This window comes from Suricata suricatta, chromosome 13 (genome assembly GCF_006229205.1).
Source record: "Suricata suricatta isolate VVHF042 chromosome 13, meerkat_22Aug2017_6uvM2_HiC, whole genome shotgun sequence".
Lineage (NCBI taxonomy): Eukaryota > Metazoa > Chordata > Mammalia > Carnivora > Herpestidae > Suricata > Suricata suricatta.
The window spans coordinates 62,774,865-62,798,221 of NC_043712.1; the positions used below are offsets into that span (position 1 = coordinate 62,774,865).

Consider the following 23,357-nt stretch of genomic DNA (forward strand, 5'->3'; position numbering starts at 1 on the left):
AGAAGATAGTGCTGAAGAACTTCTGGGGTTACTCATATTTGTGTAATTTTTAAATATGTTTTAACTATTATGGCATGATAACCTTTTCAGTTTCTAAAAGAGCAAAGCATTTCTGATTACCCAGGCTCAATTTCTTTTAGCAGAAAACATTCACATTCTGTAATAACTTCTCTTTGAAATGTTTGCAGAGAAGGAAACTGAGGTTCGTGGCAAAGCTGTTGATTATTACCCTTGGAAACTGACTCTGGTCTGGTGCTCTTCTCATTGCATCAGCAGCCCCATGGCCAAGGATTGTTGATACTCATCATTGGAACATTCTTGAGCAAGTCTTTGACAAGCTTTTTTGTTGCATCTTTCTACTGTGTAAATAAAAGTATAGAAGAAATGTAGTTTTTTGAATACTGCCCAACCAGTTTCTGCTTGGTGACTTGCCCTGATACCCTGTGAATGCCAGCAAGTAAATCAGATACACAGTGTATTTGATATGCATATTTTATCCCCAAACAAAATTTGAATTCCACAAACACAAATTGAGTCATCTTCTAAATGTTTGTATATGAATGGAAGTTTCTGTCCTATCCTTCTGTAACCAATACCATAAAACTTCTGAAGGTCTATGATGCATTTGTTGTACAATGTTAATCCAAAACAAAACTTTATTCTGACTAAATTTGTAGCTATAGAGAGATACCAAACTCATTTCCATTGATCAGTACAACATGTTTGTACCAACCAGATCTAAAAAATGTGTAAAAGAGTGCCATGCTGTAAAGATCTTATTATAGTTGTAAACACAAGTGCAGCTGTTACAAATCTAGCAAAACCTCAGATTAAACAATTTAAAATTTACTGAAGATGACATTCCAGAGCCATTTTTCATAATATAAACACTCTGGGACATGCCTTTGAAATGAGTGGGCTTGTCATTAATATTAATGCCACTGAATTCAAGGGCTGGGAAGTTTTTTTTTTTTTTTTTTTTTTTTTTGAGCCTTTTTTCACTCCTAATTTTGGAATAGAATATGTTTTTAACCTGAAGTATGGCATGTTTATTCACATCCTGAAAACATTTGATTGTTGAATTGTAGGAATGCAAAAATAGGGCATAATAAGTATTTTATACTTTCTTTGAGGTCTTAAATGAGTTCATTTGAATTAAATTTGGCAAAAATTAGCTGTTAATGGAATCTAATTGCCTTAGTCAATTAAAAAAAGAGACAGTAAAAGTAGTTGATATTTTAGAATTGTATCAGTTTGACAATTTAGAATGCTGTATTTAAGGGAAGAATTTTATTCTAAATGATTTTGAGCATGTCTCTTGTGGTCTTGTCTTTCAGCTAGACTGCGGTAGGACAAGCTTTCAAAATCTGCACTGCTCTATTTTGTTTTTCTCCTCATTTTCCACTTAGTGTGGTTACTGGTTAGGTATCAGTTGAGCAATATAGTATTTTCTAGAGCTACTTTCTCTGCTTTGATTTCTTATGAAATCTTGTATGATTTTTTTTTTTGTGTGTCAAATTTAAGAGTATACAAGAGTCCACTGGAAGCTCTTTGAATGAACTGGGTCAAGAAGTTCTGGGAGTGTGTGTGATTGTTTTGGTTTTCTTTGCTTGTTTATTGATGACCGCATTTAAAAATTCCATTTGCCTTTACTCAGTTTCTCCACTGGACTGTTGAGGAAGCCTCTAAATTGGGTAATAGAACAGTTAAATGATTACTGTTAAACTGTCCTTAGTCCTTGATTAAAAAGAGGCAACATTCATCAAGAAAAGTCTGTTGAACTCTCCCTTAGTTACATTTGTTCTTCAGTTTTTGTTAAACATTTTCTGATTTGAAGAATCCATTGTCAAGTACCATGTTGTAACCTAAAGTTGGTCTGTGGAAACAGAGCTGATCCAAAGAACTAGCTTTTTCTATCAATATGGAAGACTGGTCTCCCCATTCTTTCTTTTTTCTTTTCTTTTTTTTTAATTTTGTTTTTAAATTTAAGAATTTGTGGAGGGTTCTTTGAATTCTTTCAGAATTTACATAAAATTCTGCATTTTGAGAAGGAAATTTATGCAGATATAGAAGCCTCTTTGACAGTTTTAAAACTTTTCTCAGTCATTCTAGGATTTTCCTTTATCATCATCCATTCCTCTAACCTTTCTCTGAGGTCATATCTTCTTTTTGTTTCTCTTTCTAGGTTTATTCCTGCTTTGGGTGGTGGACATCCTCTAGTATCTTCTTAAAAAGATGTGTGAAAGGTAAGTTATTTACTGGTCACTGCCTATTGGATGTGTCATTATTCTAGTCACATTTGATTAATAGTTTGATGGATATAGAATTCCATGTTGGAAACAATTTTCCTTCAAAATTGTGAAAGCATTGTTCCATTTCCGTTTACCTTCCAATGTTTTTATAATTTTATGAAGGTGTGCTATGGTGTGCTGTCATCCAAAGTATTGGGTATCTGGTTTGCCCTTTAATTCTGGGGACACTTGTCTTTTAGTTCTGATAAAATTTGTGTTCACTGTGTAGTATAATAGGTCAACTTATGGAAGGTAATAGGTCAACTTATGGAAAGTAATAGGTTAACTTATAAGATATCAGAGAGTTTACTATATATAAATTCGACATTTATAACTCCCATTCTGGTAAATAATTAAAGTTTGGGCAACCAGACTCTACCCTAAGAATGTAACTTGATAATGAACATTGTGACCTAAAGGTTAACTTGTTTTTCAACATTCTGTTAAGCAACCCCACCCCGTTTATTAAGACCTGGCCAAGACAAGGCAAAAGTCATATAGTCACTGCCCCACAGTATCTTAGGTGTCTAACTATGATTGGTCATTTTAAAAGGACAAAAAAACCCTTTAAAATGATAGATTCCCACCAAAACTAATGTCTGTGTATTACAGTGTAATTGGCTACCATGAAATGCTATAAATTGTAATTGGTTAACTAAATAATGATGTATTCTGCCTTGCTAATGTCCATATAAGTTCATTGCCACCTTTGTTTGGGTCCATTCTCTGCACTTTTCTCCTTAAGATCAGGAGATCAGGTTTGGCCTGATATAAATACATATCTTGCCTGGCCATATATAAAATCTTGCCTCGCTTCTATTCGGCGTTTGGTGGTCTTTTTCGACATCACCCTGTTTTAACTATATTCTCTCCTCCGTTTTCTCTGGAGCTCCTTTATTTGGAATTTTACCTCCAAGACTGATCCTCTGATTTTCTTATCTTTCTCCTGTTTTTCATCACATTGTCTTTTTGTTCTACTTGTGAGAATTTTTTTTTTCAAATTTAAATCTTTTTTTTCTTTTTTAAAAAATTTTAAAATGTTTACTCATTTTTTGAGAGAGAGGGACAGAGGAAGGCACGGAATCTGAAGCAGGCTCAAACTCATGGACTGTGAAATCATGACTTGGCCAAAGTCAGAAACTTAACCTAATGAGCCACCCAGGTGCTCCTAAATTCTTTCTTTTCTATTGAGTAGTAAAAATGACTATGATATGTTTAATTTTTAAGATCATACTCTGAATGTTCTTGTGTTCATATTCTCTACTTATGTTATGGATATAGTGTTATTTCTTCAGTATTCTAAAGATGTTAATGTTAAGACTTTTGGAAAAGTTTTTAAAGTCACTCCCCCTGCCCCTGCCATGTGACTGCCATGGTGGTTTTTTGGTTTCCTCTTTTATGTTAGAAGTTTGTTCAGATGTCTGGTAGTCAGTCCTTGGTTGTATGCTTATATTTGGAACGGGGAACTAAAAATATCATATTGAGTGCATGGGAGACACTTAACTGACTAAGAGTCCCATTAAGACGATGAGTTTTGGCTGAGTGTGGGGGAACTCTCACGTATCAGTATTTTTAGATCTTTACTCTTAGGCATATCAGAGTTTCTTGTCATCTGTAAGTCAGATTGCCATTATTCTAGGGCCTGAGTTGGTCAGAAAATTTGGGGAGGGGGCAGATTTCAGCATTCAGTATCCTAGTTTACACCTTTTTATGTAACTCCTAACCCCGCACCTCTACCCCACCCCATTTGTCAAATTGTAGCTCTGCTTTCAACTGTGGCTATTGACTCTGGGTAAAGAGACCCTCTGTTTTATCAACTCCAGAAAATGAACCACCTCTTTTGGGTGGATTGGGGCTGGGCGCCAAGAGTTGGAATGATGTGGAGATGTGGAGGTCTAACAGCCTCTTAGATAGACTTTAAACCAGTTGACTTTATTTTCAGTCTTCTTAATTTCTGTTTCCAGATGTCCCAGATTTCTCCTGATCCTCTTAGTGGTCCAGTAGTATAAAATGGGATGTACAATGAACTGGTTTTAGCTTTCTTGTTGTCCCTCTCAGATTCTGTTTTCTCTCGTAAGTCAGTCATCACTTGTCTATCTGCTTTCTAGCTTGTGAAATTCTATTACTGTTTCCTCCTTTTCTATTTTCTTTATCCTTATAAGTTTATGCCTTAAAAAGAAAAGAAAAGTAAATTCCTTTATTGTCATCTTTGTAGGGTTTCAGGAAGGATTGAAAACTGCGTTTATTAATCTTCCATCCTTATTTAGAAGTTCCTCCAACAAATACCCCTTTTTTCTTAAATATACTTTTTCTCTATATATTTTCTCCCTAAAATGGCTATCTGGTTATTTCAGACTTTTTTTGGGAAATTCTGATTCATGTATAACTAATAAATTGGGATTACCAATAGTGATATTTCTATATGTAGTTGTGCTACCAGCAAGGTGTTCTGTTTGCTGTAGATCTGATAGATGGATGATGATATTAATTTATTGAATGAGTATTTATTAAATAACTGGTCTGTGCATAGCTTTGCACCAGGCTTTACTATAATAGTGAACTACTAAATAGGAACAGTGTAGGCTGTAATATAAAAAAGACATGCTGAGGAACGAATTCAGAGTCTTTTATAACTTAGGATCGCTGTGATACAGTAGCTGTAGACATATCAATTGAATTGTAAAGCAGACAGACCTACATGATATTTTTGAACAAAAATGTTAAGAAGAATATTAGTCTGAGTGGTAGTCTCCATAGATACATTTGTCCTCTAAGTGATCGGAAGTAAGATTCTGGGGCTTAGGACAGGTGATAGAGCTGAAATTAAAGATGGATGGATCCTATGTAGAAGCTAATGTTATGAATGTAAATGGAATGGTTTGTGGAAAGTGAGATGAAAGAGGGCAGAAGATGGAACCCCTGGATCACTAACATTTATGGGTATTTGGAGGAAGAAGAAGCTTATAAGAAGGCAGATAGAGTGCTTTGTAGCTTCTACCCTTGTAGAAGGACCAAGTAAAAGGCTAAACATCAGAAGTGTCTGGGAACATTATTTTTACTAAAAGGTTTAGGAAATGAACAGTTTTATATTAAAAAAAAAAAACCCTTCCCTTATCTCTTACAGAATATTCACCCCAGTTATAGAAGCACTAATATATAGAGAGTTAATGGCCATCTCAGCCTGAGTGACTGTGATAATTGTAGAAAATTGACTGGATAGCCAGGCCAGGACTGAAAAAATTATGGATTGGAGTTGGGCCTGGGAAGATTAAAATAAAGGAATATGTAGTTTTTTTGAGTAGGGATAGATGTTTGGTAATCTGAATTTAGAATGTAGATTGATTGAAGTGTGAGAGAGCTTCTAGACTATTCCAGCTTTGATGATTACTAGGAAGACTTGATAGAATTCAGCATGCAGTTGTCCTTATGGTTATGATTTATTACAGAGAAAAGACACCAGACAAGATCAGCAATAGGAAAAGGTGCATGAAATGAAGTCGGGAGGAAACCAGGCACAAGCTTCTAAGAGTCCTTTCCCTGTGTGGTCACACAGGACACATTTCATCCAGCAGAATTGTGACAATGTGTGAAATGTCATCCAACAGGGAAGCTCATTAGAGAGAGTCAGTGCCCAAGGTTTTTATTGGGGGCTTATCACACAGTCATCCTCTGGCTAGCAAGTACCAAATTTAAGACCCTCAGTAGGAAAGTAGAAGGTCAGCATAAGTCACATTGTCTGTACAGCTTAGGTACTGTGAGTCCCTCTTAGTAGTTAGAGAGGTTGGAACTCTTCCAGTTTCCAAGTTCCCAGAATTTAGCCAAGCACCAGTGTTACAAACACTCCTTTCTGAGGAGATCAGTTTCAGGCCTGCTGTGTTAATTCTTTTTTGCACAGTTATTTTAGGAGTTAAGAAACCATTTTGAGGGTCTGAGTTAAGTTTTAATCTTGGTAAATTGCAGAGGTGTGTGATGGCAGGGTTAAAGTCCTGCATAGGCAAAGACTGGTGGTGTAGTAAGTGCCTGCAGAAGACTAATAACCTTCTAGAAGATTATGAATTCAGGGTGAGAAATATATTCCATGGAATATTAGAGCTCATGATAAGAAAGATAGTTATGGGTGAATGGAAGGTTGTGCTATGGACTGAATTTTGCCTCCGTCTATTTCCGCCCTGCTCCCTTTCATATGTTGAAGTCCCAATGTGACTGTGTTTGGAGGTCAGGCCTTTAGAGACAGTAATTAAGGTTAAATGAGGTCATGAGATGGGGTCATAATCTGGATTAGTGCCTTAAAAGAAGGAGAAGGGAGATCTCTTTCTCTGCATGTGCACCAACAAGAGGTCATGTGAGCATACAGAGAGATGGTGGCCATTCACAAGCCAGAAGAGGAACCTCACCAGGAACCGAGTCATCCAGAACTTTGATTATGGGCTTGCCAGCTTCTGAAACTAAGAAATTGAATTTGTGTTGTTTAAGTTGCCACACTGTTTTTGTTGTGGTAGCCTGAGCAGAGTAAGGCAGATTGGGATCAGATGAGGACCTTCGCTTTATCAAGGTGAACTCTGTGTGGAGCAGGAGAATAGTAATGTGGCACTGGGTTCTATTTTTGTTTTTTTGGTGATTTGCTGGATTCTTTTTTTGTCTGTTTGCTTTTTACTTAGCTAATACATCCCCATACCACCCTTTTTGAATTAGCACAAGTTATTAAACCAGGGTTCTAGATCTGTGCCATCCAATACCAGAGTCAGTAGCCATATTTGATTCTCTAAATTTAAATTAATTAGAATTAAATAAAATAAAAAAATTATTTCTTCAGTTGTACCTGCCACATTTCATGTGTTTGGTAGTGGCTATCTTATGGACAACATAGATATGGATAGAATATTATACCATCATTGCATAAAGTCTTGCTGGGCAGCACTATTATAGATTGTTGCTTCACACTTCTCTCCTCTCCTTAATTTTCTGTCTCCGTGGTTCTGAGCTTTTCCAGGTTCAAGGCATATTCTGACTTCTAAAATTTTTGATGGGCATCTGAAAGATTTTAAAACAACACTAAGAAATGAACAATAGTTGGAGTGCAAATTTGGCTACAGCACAATATATCAAACAGAGTTGATAATACCTGCTATTATAAAACTGTTCATTTGGTCATTTTTCTGCAGTATCTGCCTTTAAAAGAGATGTTTTTCAGCCCTACTGGGTTTGCTTATATATTCATAGGACAAAGAACTTGGATAAGCTCACATTTGTTCTCTGACACCTGCTTTCCTGGTTCATTCTCCTGGAAGTGATAAGTACAGATCCTTCAACAGGAAGCACCAGGCTGCTTTGCTGTGAGCACTGATTGGTCTGAGGAATCATAGGCCAAGTGTAGGTTGTTTGGAACAGATTGCTTCATGAGATAGTAAGTATAATAATGGTCAGAAGGCTCATAATTCTCCCTGGTACCCCATTCCACCAGTCCATGTCATTATATATGGGAGCTGTTCTTGAGAATCCTCAGCACAACCCTGTGAGGTAAGTATTATTTCATTTCTGAAGCCAAGTGAAGGCAGCACTCAGAAATTTCACATTGGGTCACGAGCTAGTAAATAGAGATGCTGGATTCAGACCTTTCCGTTGGTCTTCACAGCTTGTGTTTTTTCCACCATAAAGCAGCTGGGCTTGGCCAGTGGCCCCATCGCCCCACTGGGTGGGAACAGCTCTCTCAAAGCTGTGTTCTTTGTAAAAAGGGGTTCTTTGTAAATTCCAAACACATTTAATTTGAGGTAAAGACTGAATGACCTGGAAGGGGATATTTATCCTTTTACTTTAAGAGCTTATTGTTATTTTTATTTTAATTACATTGAAAACACAGAAACTTTTTTTTTAAAAAAGGAAAAAAAAGTAACTCATTATACCAGCACTTATTTTGGAATCATTTTCCTGTGCTTATAAAGACATATTTTTACAGAAAGTGTTATCATGTATTATACATATTTGTCTATAGCTTCCTCATTTGACTTAGCAAGTTAGGATAAACATCTCTCTAAGTCAGTTAGGAATAGTCCTTTTGCAGTTAACTGTGCTGTTACTTGAAAAATGTATTTTGTTTTTAAAATGGTTATTGTTATATTCACTTTAACTACTCTTCTCCATTTTAGCCTCTAGGTCTGTTTTTTCTTTGTATGGTGTTACTGAGAAACAATTGCAAGACAGGAACAAAGTCTTACATTTGGTGGCACTCAGCACCAAATAATTCCAGATGTTTTCTTTTCCCTGCATATAGAAAGAACCCAATCTGATGCTGTGTTTGTTCTTCTCATCCTTCCTTGTCTTTATTTCTCTTCCATTTCATTTAATTTTAATCTCAATACCAGACTTGTTTTGTGCAGTCCTTGGCCTGCTGCTGTGCTGTCTTTGCCACTGGCTCTCCCTCCAGCCCCCAGTCACTGATGTGTTTCTTGGCAGGGAGCAGAAATGATGGGGGTCCTCTCGGTTGACTCAGGAGCACCCCAAGTCAGCAGTAATACTTGGCATAACAAGCACCAGGCTGGGATAACCACACGTCCCTGGCCTGGGATTTAAAAGTTGTTAGTTGTCCTGTGCGCTGTGGCTTCGCGGTCTACTTAAGGAGGAGATTGAATTTATTTCTTACAGACATTTTTTTCTTGGTCATCGTCTTATATTATTGCCTTATTATTATTTTATTCCCTTTTATTATCTTTGGCCCAGATTTTCCTTATAGTCATTTCTCTTTGATCCTTTTTCTTATCTTCCCCTTTGTGATTCTTCAGACTTTTAAATTTTATTTTATTAAAAATTTTAAAAATGTTTATTATTTAAAAATATTTTTTTTAAGTGTTTACTTTTAATTTTGAGAGAGACAGAGAGACAGAGCAGGAGTAGGAGAGAGGCAGGGAAAGAGGGAGACACGATCTGAATCAGGCCCCGGGCTCTGAGCTGTCAGCACGGAGCCTGATGTGGGGCTTGAGCTCATGATCCATGAGATCATGACCTGAGCTGAAGTCGGATGCTTAACTAACTGAGTCACCCAGGTACTCCTAATATTTATATATTTTTGAGACAGTGTGAGCGGGGGAGGGGCAGAGAGAGAGGGAACACAGAATCCAAAACAGGCTCCAGGCTCCAAGCTGTCAGCACAGAGCTCGACTTGGGCCTTGAACTCACCAACTGTGAGATCATGACCTGAGCCAAAGTTAGATGTTTAACCAACTGAACCACCCAGGTGCCTCTGGATTCTCTTTTTTAAATTAACTTTATGTTAATCTGGTTTTCCTTCTGTTTGAATCTAATCTGATTTTTCATTGAATGGGAACAGAGAGGTTGAGGTGAGGAAGGTGGGGGTAAATACTCCACCTGCTAATTGTTTAATATAAAACAAGGTATTACGGAGCCCAATTCCTTTTTGATTCCCTGCGTTTGAGAGACCATAGAATCAGCTAGACACTAATATCAAGTGACTTTTGAACGCAGTCTTACGAAAAGAACTTCCTAAGAGTTCAGGATGCATTGTGGGAGAGAAGACCAGCCCATGTAGGAAGTGTAAGAAAAATATGTCGGCAAAGGTAAACTAGCATGTGAGGAAGAAACTGTACTAACAGACACATACATTGTGAATGAATTATAGAGAAAAATGGAAAGGCTTTCAGAAGCAGAAAAGTTTTCAGCATACAGAGATGTTTTATGTTGGTGATAAATAGAGGCATACTGTTAACTTTTATTTGAAGAAAGGTTAAATATTGACTAGGGAAAGAACCTATTCTGGGGCTTGGAAAACAAGGTTTTGTTCAGAAGATACCTAATATGGTTAACAACTTTAATACTAAATTGGATAACTTTTTTATTAAAATGTGGCTGGAATGTGGTTATTATATCTAACGTATCTAGCAATAGAATTATTATTAATGAAGCACTTAAAGAGATATACAGATGAATCAATTTCTTAAAAAAATATGTTTTTCGTCTTTGGGGAAATCCTAGTTAAAACTGGAAAAATTTCAAGTTTTATTACAGCTCAATACAAATTTTGGGAATTTTGATATTGTCCAGCAAAAAATTCAGATTTTAGAAACTAGTTATTAATTGACCTCAGTTATGCACATTTTTTTTTTTGCAAGAGTACCCTTAAGGTTTAAATCAAGTTAAAAGTAGAGTAAATGGTGTGTGCCTGTAAGGTCAGACTAAAACTATATTTTTTCCTGTCAGCGCCTGAGTAGAAAAAAACTAGTTTAAGCACTTGACTATGGTTTAGAATCTTACACGAAACCACACTATAGTACTTTTAAAACCTGGAACCAAACTGTAGAATCATTTTGTTTTATAGAGCTTAAAACTACATCTGATATTACTATGTCTGTGCTGTCCTGATACAGCTTTTGGATTGCATTAGTGGTACAAGAATAATTCCTGTATTTAAGTAACATACACTGTTTAACTGCACAGATGGGATCAGTTTTGACTCTACTAAGTAAAAGAAAACTAGAACAACAATGATTTTGCCAGTTCATTTTTACTGATTTTTATTTGCTTTGGATGACTGTAGTCACTGTAAAGGTGGCAGACTGAACCTGGAAACTAGAGCCAAGAACAGAGTGGGTGGGCGCCCCTCCTGTTCTCTACCACATGTCTGCTAATTTTTCCCAGGAGAATTAGTGTGAGTTCTCCCGGGGTCTAAGACATTGCTCCCTAACATAATACTGTCATGATTAACCCCCTCTCCCCTTATTGTTTCTTCAATTAAATGTCCACAGGTCTTTTAAACCTTCCTTAGTTCTTACATCCCCATTGTCCTTGGCCCAGTCCTTTTTTTCTCATCCTCCGTGGATTATGTCATCCATTTCCATGGCTTTCATTACCTTCCATGTGTTGATGGTTCCCACATCTGTGTCTTTAGCTCAGATCTGTCTCCTGTAGCCCATTGCTTATTGGACGGTTTTGCTTGGAGGCTCCAAGTATTCAGCATGCCCTAAACTGAACTCATCTTTCGATCCAAGCAAATCCTTACTCTTCTGTTCGTTCCTTCAGTACATGATGATACTGTGCACCTAGTTCCCTAATCAGAAATCTGAGCACCATCATTAATTCCTCCTTATATATATTTTTTGCTGTATTCAGTCAGACACTAAATATTATATACGCCACATCTTAAGTGTCTCTTGGGGCGCCTGGGTGGCTCAGTAGGTTAAGTGTCTGGCTTCAGCTCAGGTCATGATCTCACAGTCTGTGAGTTCAAACTCGATGTCAGGCTCTGTGCTGACAGCTCAGAGCCTGGAGTCTGCTTCAGATTCTGTTTTCCCTCTCCCACTTGCATTCTGTCTCTCTTTCTCAAAAATAAATAAACATTAAAAAATTTTTTTTAAGTTTCTCTCATATCTAGGCACTTTTCTCCATTCTTTCATGATACTTGACTGGACTAGAAGATGGGTCTTTCTGTTTCCCCTTCTAGACCATTTTCTCCACTGCTTCTGTGTGATCCCTCTAAAACACAAATCTGATTATATCACTTTGGTGCTAAAATGTTCTTCAGTGGCTTCCTTTTGCACTTATGGGTAAGTCCAAAGTTCGTACCACATCTTATAAGGTCATTCTGGACTCATCTGTTTGCCTGAGCAAGGTGACAAGCTTGGTTAGATTTGCTTTTCAGGCACCTGGGTGGCTCGGTTGAACATCCAACACTAGATTTCAGCCCAGGTCATGATCCTGGGTTGTGGGATGGAGTCCCGCCTTGGGCTCCATACTGAAGTTGGAGCCTGCTTGGGATTCTCTCCCCCCCCCCCCACACCCCCTCAAATTAAAAAAAAATTGGCTTTACAGGCCGAAGTCCCCCGAACACCATTCATGAAATTTTATTGTGATCTATTGTCCCTTAGTAATCCCCTCTCAGATCTGTGCACCCTTCTCCCTAAAGATACGTCATACATATTGCAGCAGGTAGTTGTAATGGTTGGCAGATTTTTCTGAGACGTCTCCATTTTGGGGTGGCTCAGTTTGGGGGGCATGAGACATTGGTATAGTCAGTAAACCTACCACACCCCTCAGAGTCTGCCTCTCAGGGTATTTTTGCTGTATACCCATCATCAGAGCTTATACATTAGTTCTCATGAAGCAATAAAGCATTTTCATGGTTTCATAAAGAAAGTCAATTGCTAGTCCTTTGATGAAAGAAAAGAGAAAACATTAAGATATAAGGAAATGTTGGTTCTTGGTGTGAACATTAAAGTTTTGGGTAAATTTAGGACTAGGATATCTTAATTAAGTTGTAGTTGTGAACTAAAATGTTAGTGAACTCATGATAGTCATCAAGTTGACCCTACGTGAGTACCTTAACCAGTATGAAATTGCTCAAGTGAATGGGAGATGTACAAGTTGGGTAGGTGATTTGTTTGTGCTCTGAGGATATGAAGAATTTCATTATTCTTTATGGAAATACCATTCTGTAGCAAGTCAGGGCTGGATAACAGATATAAAATATCCAGTATTGAAGGTACTTGTCAGTTCCTGAAATAAACTTTAGTATGAGTACAGTTTGACTTCATAATTTTAACACATGATTTGATTTTCTTTTGTAACACAAATTTAATGTGAAGCATCAACCAATCATAGTGCTAGGGACAAATTCCTCTTGTGTTCTAGAAGATGAAGATGTTATAGACTGGAAATGTGCTTCACACAGATGACAAAAGTGGAGACACAGGCAGTGATGAAGAACATGAATAAGCTGTGTGTGATGTCCATAACTCCAGTGAAGTAGTCTAATATTAGAAGTTGATAACTGACATGTTCATCACTTGTGATATATTAATAAGTTGGAGCTTTATGAATGCCTGAGTGGGGGTCCTGGGTGGCTCAGTCAGTTAAGTGTCTGATTGTTGATTTCAGCTAAAAGGTTTGTGAGTTCCAGCCCCTTGTTGGGCTCTGCACTGATAGTATGGAGCCTGCATCGGATTCTCAATCTCTCTCTATCTCTCTCTCTCTCTCTCTCTCCTTACTTCCCTCCCTACCTCTCACTCTCTCTCTCTTTCCCCCTCTCTTTTTCTGACGCTCCCCCGCTCACTTTCTCTTTCTCAAACTAAATAAACTTAAAAAGTTTATGACCTGCTCTTTTGGATGTTTCATCTTGGGTGCAGCTATAAAGCATGAATAGTAATGTAAAGCACTGTCATTCATCACTTAGAATCACTTTGGCACCTCTTAGTTCAGTAAATGGACGTGTCATTCTTCTGTAGTAATGTTATAAAACATTGAGTTGACTTTAATGTCAGAATTTTACATGACTTAGCTTTTTTTTTAATGTTTATTTTTGAGAGAGAGAGAGAGAGAGAGAGAGAGAGAGAGAGAAAGGAGGAGGGTCAGAAAGAGAGGGAAACCCAGAATCTGAAGCAGACAGCTGACAGCAGACAGCTGCTGAAAGCTCAGAGCCTGATGTGGGGAATGAACCCATAACTGTGAGATCATGATCTAAGAAAAGGATGCTTAACCCACTGAGCCACCCAGGCGCCCCTCCTTTAGTCTATTTGTATTTAATACGACTGGTGATACAGTTGGAATTAAGTGTGCCTTTTATTTCCTTTTTTCTTCTAACTCCAACTATTCTACGTTTCATTTTCTTTCCTTTCTTGTATCCTTTGATGATTTTAAAAAGTCATTCCATAGTTTATTTCTTAGTTTCAAAATTATATACTCTGTTCTTTTTAATGGTTATCCTAGAAATTCCAGCATACATGTTTAATTTACCAAAGTCTAATTTTCCTCTTTTCTCAGGCCATATAAACCCTTTATAACAATTTAACTCCTAGCTTATATGCTATTGCTGTTGTCAGTTTTCTACATTTTATACATAATTACTTTTTTCTTTGTTCTTTGTTACATCTGCCTTCTGCCTTCCTCCTGGCATAACTTTTCTTCTACCTAAAGAACATCCTCACTTTTAAAGTCTGCCTGATAATGTCTTCATTGCATCTTTACCCTTAAAAAATATTTTTGCTGTGTATAGAATTCTGGGTCGCCAATTTCACCCAGAATATTGAAACTCTTCCTGCTTGTGGGATTTCCTCTTTGCCTGTAGTTTTCTGCAATTTTACTATGTTCCGTAATTTTACTTGTTTCTGAGGAGTGTGTTTGGTACCATCTCCCAGAGAATACTCTTAGACTCAACTCAAGTTACCCACCCTGGTGTTGGCTTAATAACTCTTTCTTTATTAGCTCCCTTTTTTCTGTCACTTCTCCACTTCCCTGACAGTGTTCACTTTGCAAATGAATGACTTCTACTGAAATCCTTTCCTCAAGGTCTGCTTCCAGGGAACCCAACACATGCCATTTATCTTTCTAGGGATTAATTAAGCTTAATTATTCATCTGTGGATTTATATGTGTCAGGTGTCAAAAAGATACACTTGGAGGATGTTCAGTTTCCTTAATGGCAAAAGATTTGGAAACCTGTGGATCAAAATAGAGCATACGTGATCCCAGACAGAAGTGTAGGTTTCTCAGTTCCCCCAGAGTTTCTCAAATGGGGGATCTACCACACATGAGAAACACCGCCCCCACCCCTAGCAGTTCTCATGAGGTTTTACACATTTTTGGTCATACCCCCACCCCAACCCCACACACACACCTTGCTTGGGTGTTACTGTTCTGGAACCCAGTAATATGCCTGCCCACTCAGGTGGTAGGAGTCCCTGATGAACAGCAATCCCCAGACATTCTTCAGAGTTTACTGCAAGGTTGGATACACATGAAGACATCAGCAGTGTCTTAGCAGGTCTAAAGTTCAGACATGTTCTAGCTCCATTATGAAATCTGGAATATCCTACAATTAAGGTTAAAATTGAAAAAAATTTTAATTTGAAAGAATAGAGAATTCATGAATATTGGGGGTTTGCTTATATGAATTTTATAGAGAGGAATGATTTATGAATTTTAGCATGATCATAAGCTTCACCTTGACTTATCGGGGTTAATTCATGAAATTACTATTCCCCTATGAAACACAACTACCTTTGTTTAGAGTGCTATCTTTATAGTATATTCATGAGTATTTCTTCAAGGTTCAATGGGTATTTTTTAGGTTCCCACTTCTAACCCGGTGGATATGCAGACACTTAGTGACAATGTAAGAACCATACTTGTTAATTTATGTAGACTTCACTGTCAGGAGACCGATAATGCTATATGGAAGAATTATATATGCTTCTGAGCATTTACCTCGCCAGATATTTTAAAGATTCAGAAAATTTTAAAAAGAAGAGCTGAAGTACCTGCAAGAAACTGTAGGAGACACACTAATAATGTATAAAACGAGAAACCATAGACTGAAATGAAACTCTTAGGTGAAACAAAACTGTTAGACAAACAGAAAACAGTGAAGTACAACTGGAAATAAGAAAAAGAGCGAGAAGCTATAGGACTAATCAGAAGCAGGAGATGTAAATACTCAACCAGCTGTACTCAGGGTGGAAGAGCATAGATATGTAGGTCATGGCAAGAGCTTGGTAATTCAGGCTATCAGGGACCAGACTTAAACATGTTGAATCCATGTGCTAAGTACTGTAATATTACCTATTATGAGAACATGCAAAAGGAAGTTTATGGAAAACACAAAACTATAAATGCTTGCATGAAAGTATAACTTGCCAGTGGAGTTTGGATCAATGCATGCTAAGGTTAAGTCACCACCTTGAAATGGTCCAGTGGTTTTCACATACGGGGGTAGATAAAATCCTTCTGAAACAAAATTGCACTAGCCATAGCAAGTTGAATTTTCTTCTATATGTGGTCTTAGTAAAGACAAATTATTTTATATAAAAAAGACATGATCCGCATGGACAATGAAATTATAAACAAGACACTACAAATTGTACTTTTTTGTTGGAGCATTAATCTGTGTTATAGAGACAGCAAGAGTGTTTTTAGATAAAAAGAAATGGGGTGCCTGGGTGGCTCAGTTGGTTAAGCCTCGACTCTTGAATTCGCCGTGCTCATGAATTCAACCCCATTGTTGGCTCCATGCTGAGTGTGGAGTCTGTTTAAGATTCTCTCTCTGCCCCTCCCTTCCCCCTGCTCACACCCATGCTTATGTACATTCTTTCTTTCTCTCTAAGATAAGTAATTTCTTATCCCATTTATTAATATTAAATGCCAAGCATTGCTGTTTGATATTCCTTTTTTAATACACAGATTATTAGGAATTTGGTACATGCATCTGCAGCTGAGAGTTAGAGTTAAAATTTCAGAGCTCTTGAGAGAAATTTTGAATTGAACGTGGATGAATGAAACTTAATCAGCTGGAAAAACTGATTTTACTAATATATGGCAATGGTAGAAAAAATCTATGCCAAACCCTTATTTTGGAGATCTATCCTGAATTTTATACAGGAGGAATAGAAATAAATTCTTAATCAAGAAAAAAAAAGCATATTGCAGATAATGTGTCTCTTATTTACAATTGCCTGCTTTTTTTGTTGTTGACAAAAAAGAAAAATTTCTAGTTTAACTCCTTGAAGCCAATTTGAATGATTTCCACTTTGGAAATCATGCAATTTCATGTTAAATAGTGAATGGTAAGGTAGTGAGATGGAAGTGTTCCATTCATTTGCATCATCAGATTGATTTGACAAATGGAATTCTCTTAAACTGTGTGGAAAACATTTTGCCCCTTTATCCTTTGGCAAAGGCAGACACTGTGGTTCCCTGTTGAAGTTTGAGTGGGTTGTATAAACAGAAACAGACCCAGAGACAGCCTCTGACAGTTGGAAGGACCTACTGAGATCTTAGCAGGAGACCATTGACACTGAGGAGGGGGAAATGGGATGGGACTGGATGGGGCTGTTAGACTTTAGGGAGGGATTAAGCAGTGTGGACACAAGTAAGGAATGCAGTGTTCAGAGTAAAATGATAGTTCTTCCTCAAGAAAAGAAGCTAAATATTTCAGGTTGAGGTCTCTGAAAAATTTTGTTTTTGATATGATTAAAAACAAACAAAAGTTACTCTTCATATTGCAACTTCATTTCCTTCTGTGACATGTCATCAGTGATTTGTGATGTGGATGAGCATGTGTTGTGATTCTCAGTGAATGGCTCTATCTCACATGATGTGTGACCTTGGGCAAGATCTTTAACAGCTTTTTGCCTCAGTTTCCTCATATATAAAATGGGGTTGTGTTGGGGCACCTGGGTGGCTCAGTCAGTTAAGCGTCTGACTTTGGCTCAGGTCATGATCTCACAGCTCATGAGTTCAAGCCCCATGTTGGGCTCTGTGCTGACAGCTCAGAGCCGGGAGCCTGCTTCAGATTCTGGGTCTTCCTCTCCCTCTGCCCCTCCCCTGCTTGTGTTCTGTCTCTCTGTCTCTCAAAAATAAACAAACATTAAAGAAATTGTTTTTAATTAATAAAATGGGATTGTGGAGATTAATTGCTGCCATAGAATAAACAGTGGGTATTAGGTGTCATAATAATTATTGTCATCATTTTATTTCAGTAGATTAAGAAATCCTCTTGAAGAGGAAGCTGTTTGCTTCCTCTAAAACCTTAATTATATTTGATGTATTTTTATATAAATGAATCAATAATGAATTGTCTAGTGTTTAAGGTGATTTATAGTATATCTGTGTTACCCCTGAATAATTAATTTTTGAAAAATATTAGTCACTGTGGATGATTTCTATTTTCTTAGCATTTTTCCAAATTAAAACATGAGCCAATAAATGTCACATAAAAAAACATAGCCACCTGGAGCCGTTTAGTGTAGGGGCAAAGAACTATACACATTTCAGTGATCCCTGAGGGTATTATTATTTTATAAAACTGTACAGTAATGTTCAGTGGTAGTCAGCCCTTGAGTCATCCAAATTTTAGGATGCTTTTTCAAAAAGACAGGGAATTGTGTAATTGCTTTTGAAAAAGATTTCCATTATGAGTACATAAAGCAAGTTTTGACACTTTAAATTGCTCTGTGAAAAATAAAATTACTCTGTGAGTTTAGCAACTTTCATTAGATCTAGTATATTCTTAGGTGCATTGAAATGAAAGATTTGTGTTTTTTTTTTTCTTAATGCTTATTTATCTTTGAGAGACAGTGAGAGAGCACATAAGAGAGCAAGAGCAGAAGAGGGGCAGAGAGAGAGAGAGAGAGAGAGAGAGAGAGAGGGAGGGAGAGGGAGAGAGAGGGAGACACAGAATCTGAAGCAGGCTTCAGGCCCTGAGCTGTCAGCACAGAGCCTGATGCGGGGCTCAAACTCATAAACTGCAAGATCATGACCTGAAGTGAAGTCAGATGCATAACTGCCTGAGCCACCCAGGCGCCCCTTGTGAAGTTTTTTTTATAGACTTCAAGTTAGCAGGAGAGAAGTAAACCTTTCATTTTCCTCCAGACTTCATTTTCCTCTTGTCTTTTCTAATATTGTCCATAATATGTTATAGGGCAGTGATGGTTTGAAGCTATCTTGTCTTTTTTTGTTTATTTTTGGTTTTGTTTTGTTTAACCTATTGATCTTTTGGGGTTTTTCTTGTGGTAAGTATGTTTTGTTCTCTTGTACAATACCACCATTCATCCAACAAAATTTCTTCCCTGTGAAGAGCAAAGTGGAAGATGGATTATGTCAATGCAAAATGAACAAACCTTTTAGAGTTTCTAAGAAAAGGAAGAGTTTTATGCGAGCTCAAGTTAGGACAGCTGCCTGGAAGACACAATCTTCACAAAGAAGAGAGTGCTCTAGCAAAGGAACATTTGGTCATACATATTTTTTTACATACAAATCATTAGACAAAAGATATTTCAGATGGTTACAGACTTTATTTTAGGTTTCTAGCATATGCAGGATTGTGTGACATTAATCTTAAGGGAACCAGGGAAATTTCTTCTTCTTTTATCTTTTGTGTTCAGAATGCTCCTTTTTAGTTATCTTCTTTAATGATGCAGATGTACAGTGTGTGCTCAGGGCACAAATAGAGCCCATGCTTTGAGGTTTTGCGGAATTATTTTGACCTTGGTAAATGTTAAAAAAAATACAACTTTCCTAGGAGGCCAGGAGGATTGTTAAATGTTAAGTTGTTTTTTATCGGTGGTAACTATGATTTTTGTTTTTAGCTACTGAAGTTATTATATTAGGAGTCCTAGAAATAATAGCAAATACAGTTTCTATATCTAGACATGACCCGAGAACTGCATAGTAGGTGTTGAGGTAAATGTGTATTGAATGATAAATAAATCTAGATGAGACCATATTTAGAAGAAAGCAGTACCTCTCTTACTTTCTTTCTCAGGAGCAAGGGAGCTTTTCCTGGAAGTCTGTATTCTGAATGTCTCGTTGTATCTCTTTGGCCAGGATAGTCATTGAAAAGGGGTGTGGGATTACCCTGACTGATTTAGGTGGAAGAGGTGTTTGGGGTGTAAATTACTGGTTATAAAAATAATATATGATTATCATAGGAAATTTGGAAAATAATGAAAAGTATAATGTAAAAAATTGAAAAACTAGCATCACATAGAGATAACTTGTTAACATTGTGGTGTTTAGCTTTCCAGTTTTTAGTTGTATTATATATATTTGTATGCAGTCATTTTGTACAGTGTTTTATAGTCTTAAATTTTGCCATCTAACACAACTATGTTTTCATACCACTAAACCATGTTCTTCAAAAATGAGTGGCTCATTGTGTTCTTCCATTCAGCTGTATTAAAAATTATTTAACTAATTACCAATTGTTAGAGATTTAGATCATCAGTAGTTTTTCACTACATATATGGTGAACATCTTTTGGTGTCAGCCATTGTGTGCATCTCTGATAAGGAAAGTGGATGAAAGGGCATAAACATCTGGCAAAGCTTTTGGTATGCTTTTCTGGTCGCCCTCCAGAAAACCTGTGCCATTTGTACTCACAAATCTGTGTATCAGTGGCTATTTAACTGTATTCTTATCAGCACTGGGAATTATTTTGTAATTTTTTTTATAGACAAAATGTTTTATAGACAAAGTGTGGTATTCTTTTGTTTTTGTCTACTCTTTGGATAACGAGTATTATTGAATATTTGCAATCGGTAGATACCTATTGAATGAAAGAATAAATATGTGTTTCTTGATGTGTAGATTATTTACATCCTTTACATGGCATTATTTTTACTTTTTCATTGTGATACACATAAAATAAAAATCCTAAAGTATGTTCATGGTAAGTGTAAAACTCTATAGGATTTTTTATATTCTATTTTAAGTTTGTTATTCCAAATATGACTTTACCTAATTTATTTTATTATAATCATTTTAAATTATAGTATCTCAGAGCCTACTGGTTCGGTGTTATTCCATCCTAACATTCTACTAGCAATAGATTCCACTGTTGATACTGAATGAGAAATAAATTATTTCTTTCCAGATTCCTTTATGTTACTTAGTAAATGTCTGTGACTCTTCTTCACACCTCTTTGCTTTGGCAGCATAACATTTTATTTATCTTCACATTCTTCCAGGTATCAAAATCTGTATAGAAAGAATTCAAAATTATTTTCTTACTTCTTGGCTTAGATTCTTTTTTCTTTTTTAACTGTAATTGTGTGTGTGTGTGTGTGTGTGTGTGTGTGTGTGTATGGTTGAGTAAATGACATTTTTCTGTGTTATTAATGGTAATAATTACTATTTATTGCTAACATTTTTCTCATTTAATCTTTTGGTTCTATGAGATTAGTATCAATACCCCTTTCTTTTATAGAGAGATGAAATATTTTGGGCCACACAGCTAATAGTGGTTGAGTTGGGATTGGAACCTAGTTTGTTAGTGATGTGTTTGGATTTCAAATTATAAACTATACTGTGTTTGGTCTTGCATGTAGAAAGAGGGTGAACTGAGGTTTCCAAGTTATGTTGAAATTTATAATTTATTTAAATTTGGTTATTCTTAAGTAGATTCTTCCTTTTATTTGCAGCTAGGAAAATAAAAGACCTCAAATATAATTTAATAAACCAGTAAGAAACATAGCACTTTTATAGTCATCTTTGTTGTAAATTAATGTTTATATAACCCATGACTTGACAGCTGACCAAACCATTTTATATTACCATATTTTGAATGTATCAGGAACTGGCTTAGCAAAGTCTTGAAACCTATGACTCTAATATTTGTGGTACAGTAAAACAAACAATTTGGGGGCATTCAGGTTTGTGTGGCATGCGGCCTGTCCAGGATATTGATGCTTATGCTCGTTGTTGACTCCCTTGCTTTCATGAGCAATTTTGCTGACATTTAGGCTTGACAAGAGGTATTATTTCTACCTAGTGGAGAAATTTTGGAGAAACCATCAGCTTCTTTTTATTAGAAATGATAATAACTAACAATGTGCCAAGCACAGATCTAAATCCTTTCTCTATATTGACTTATTTTAAAATTCACAGTAGCCCTGGGGTGCCTGGGTTGCTTAGTCAGTTAACTATCCAACTTCAGCTCAGATCATGATCTCACGGTTTGTGAGTATGAGCCCCCCATTGGGCTTTATACTGACAGCTCGGAGGTTGGAGCCTGCTTCAGAGTCTGTGTCTCCTCTCTCTACCCTTCCCCTGTTTGCACTCTGTCTCTCTCAAAAATAAACATTAAAAAAAATTCACAGTAGCCGTATTAGGGTTTTTCTTATCTTACAGATCCCTAAACTAAAGAACAGACAGGTTAAATAACTTCCCAAGGTCACAGAGCTAGTATATGCAGAGTGGGGATTCAGACTATGGCCATCTCCCTACAGCGTCAGCCTCCTTCATCACTCTGTTATACTGACATTTATTAGATGGAAAGGAGGCATGGGTGACTCATAATAGCTGTGCACGTTTTTAGAAAGATTTGACTTTATGCCTAGTAACAGCTCAAAATAGTTAAGCAATTGCCATTCATTAAATTTTTAACTCATATAAAAAGAGTTGTCTTGTACCTAGTCTTACGGTGGAACATAATAACTAAAGCATATTTTTTGTTTTTATGTAAATTTAGGTAGCTTGCATTCCCAGTAAACAAATGGCTTCCTAGAAACTCTGAAGAGTGGATTCATAGTCATACAGAATGATCAGTCACAGTCACAGAATGATCAAGTAATCTGGTTAATACTCTCTCATCATGTAGACCATGTCTCGTTGGTCTTATATTCTGTCCTTTATAACTGAATATTTTAGAAGTGGCAGGCTGAATATTTTGAAATTGCCCAGGTTGGCTATTGGCAGAATTTGTCTTTAACACCTTCACATTTTACTCACCACGGGCATGTTGATCTGTTCTGCCTTTCCCATTACTTGGTGGGGTACCCACCCACCTTTACTCACTATCAACAAGTCTCTTCTAAGATATCCATACTAATGTTTAAAAGTATGGGATGCCCTGTCTTAGTGTATTTACATTTAACAACAACAACAAAAAATCAAAGGCCAGGTATAGGGTTACTTTTGAGATTTGTCTTACTCCTTCCTGAAGCTCAGATTTCTCCTTCCCATCCTCGTCTCTCTATCATCAGTCTGTCTTGTTCTGTTGCCAAGTCTAGGTCTCAACAAGGAGGCTTGCGTGGCCCATCTTACCATTAGCGACATGCTAAGAATGATAATGGTGAATGATTGGAAGTGATTCATTGTAGAGTGCTGTTTTGATCTCACCTTCCTCTTCTTCCCGTGGTTGAAATCTAGTGAGTGGTTTATCATCTTTGGGCATTTAATATTACCCCACATCCTGTACCAGTCCTCCTCACTGTCTCTCATCACAGCTACTGAGGTAAATGAGTTAGATTAAACTGGAAATTCCAACCCAGTTTTTGAAAATAGCTGATTGTGTAGTTTTGCGAGTTTGCCAGTCTGTTGCTTACAGTGGCCCTTGGTGAGATGATAACCGGTCAGTTCAGATGTGGCACAGTTGCTTTTCTCTTTGTTCCTATGGCAGCAGTGTGTGGTGGAATCAGGTGTCACTGGCAGGCCTGGGGGAGAATATGGAGTTAGGATCATAAGTAACATGTAAAAGGGGAGTGGGATCCCGAGACATACGTCTGTTCCTACTTTTTGTCTTTTGCAGAGGCCTCTCTTATTATCCCTTTGGTCTTAAAGCTTTTGCTTT

General features: G+C 37.0%; 1 protein-coding gene across 1 annotated transcript in view; it reads left to right on the forward strand.

Annotated features, from left to right (window-relative positions):
- The window catches only part of FANCC (FA complementation group C), a 265,605-nt gene that overhangs the window by 26,879 nt on the left and 215,369 nt on the right, over positions 1–23,357 (forward strand). Inside the window, exon 2 of the mRNA XM_029920949.1 lies at positions 2,186–2,246. The gene's annotated coding sequence lies outside the window, so the exon portion shown is untranslated. The remainder of the gene's footprint in view (positions 1–2,185; positions 2,247–23,357) is intronic.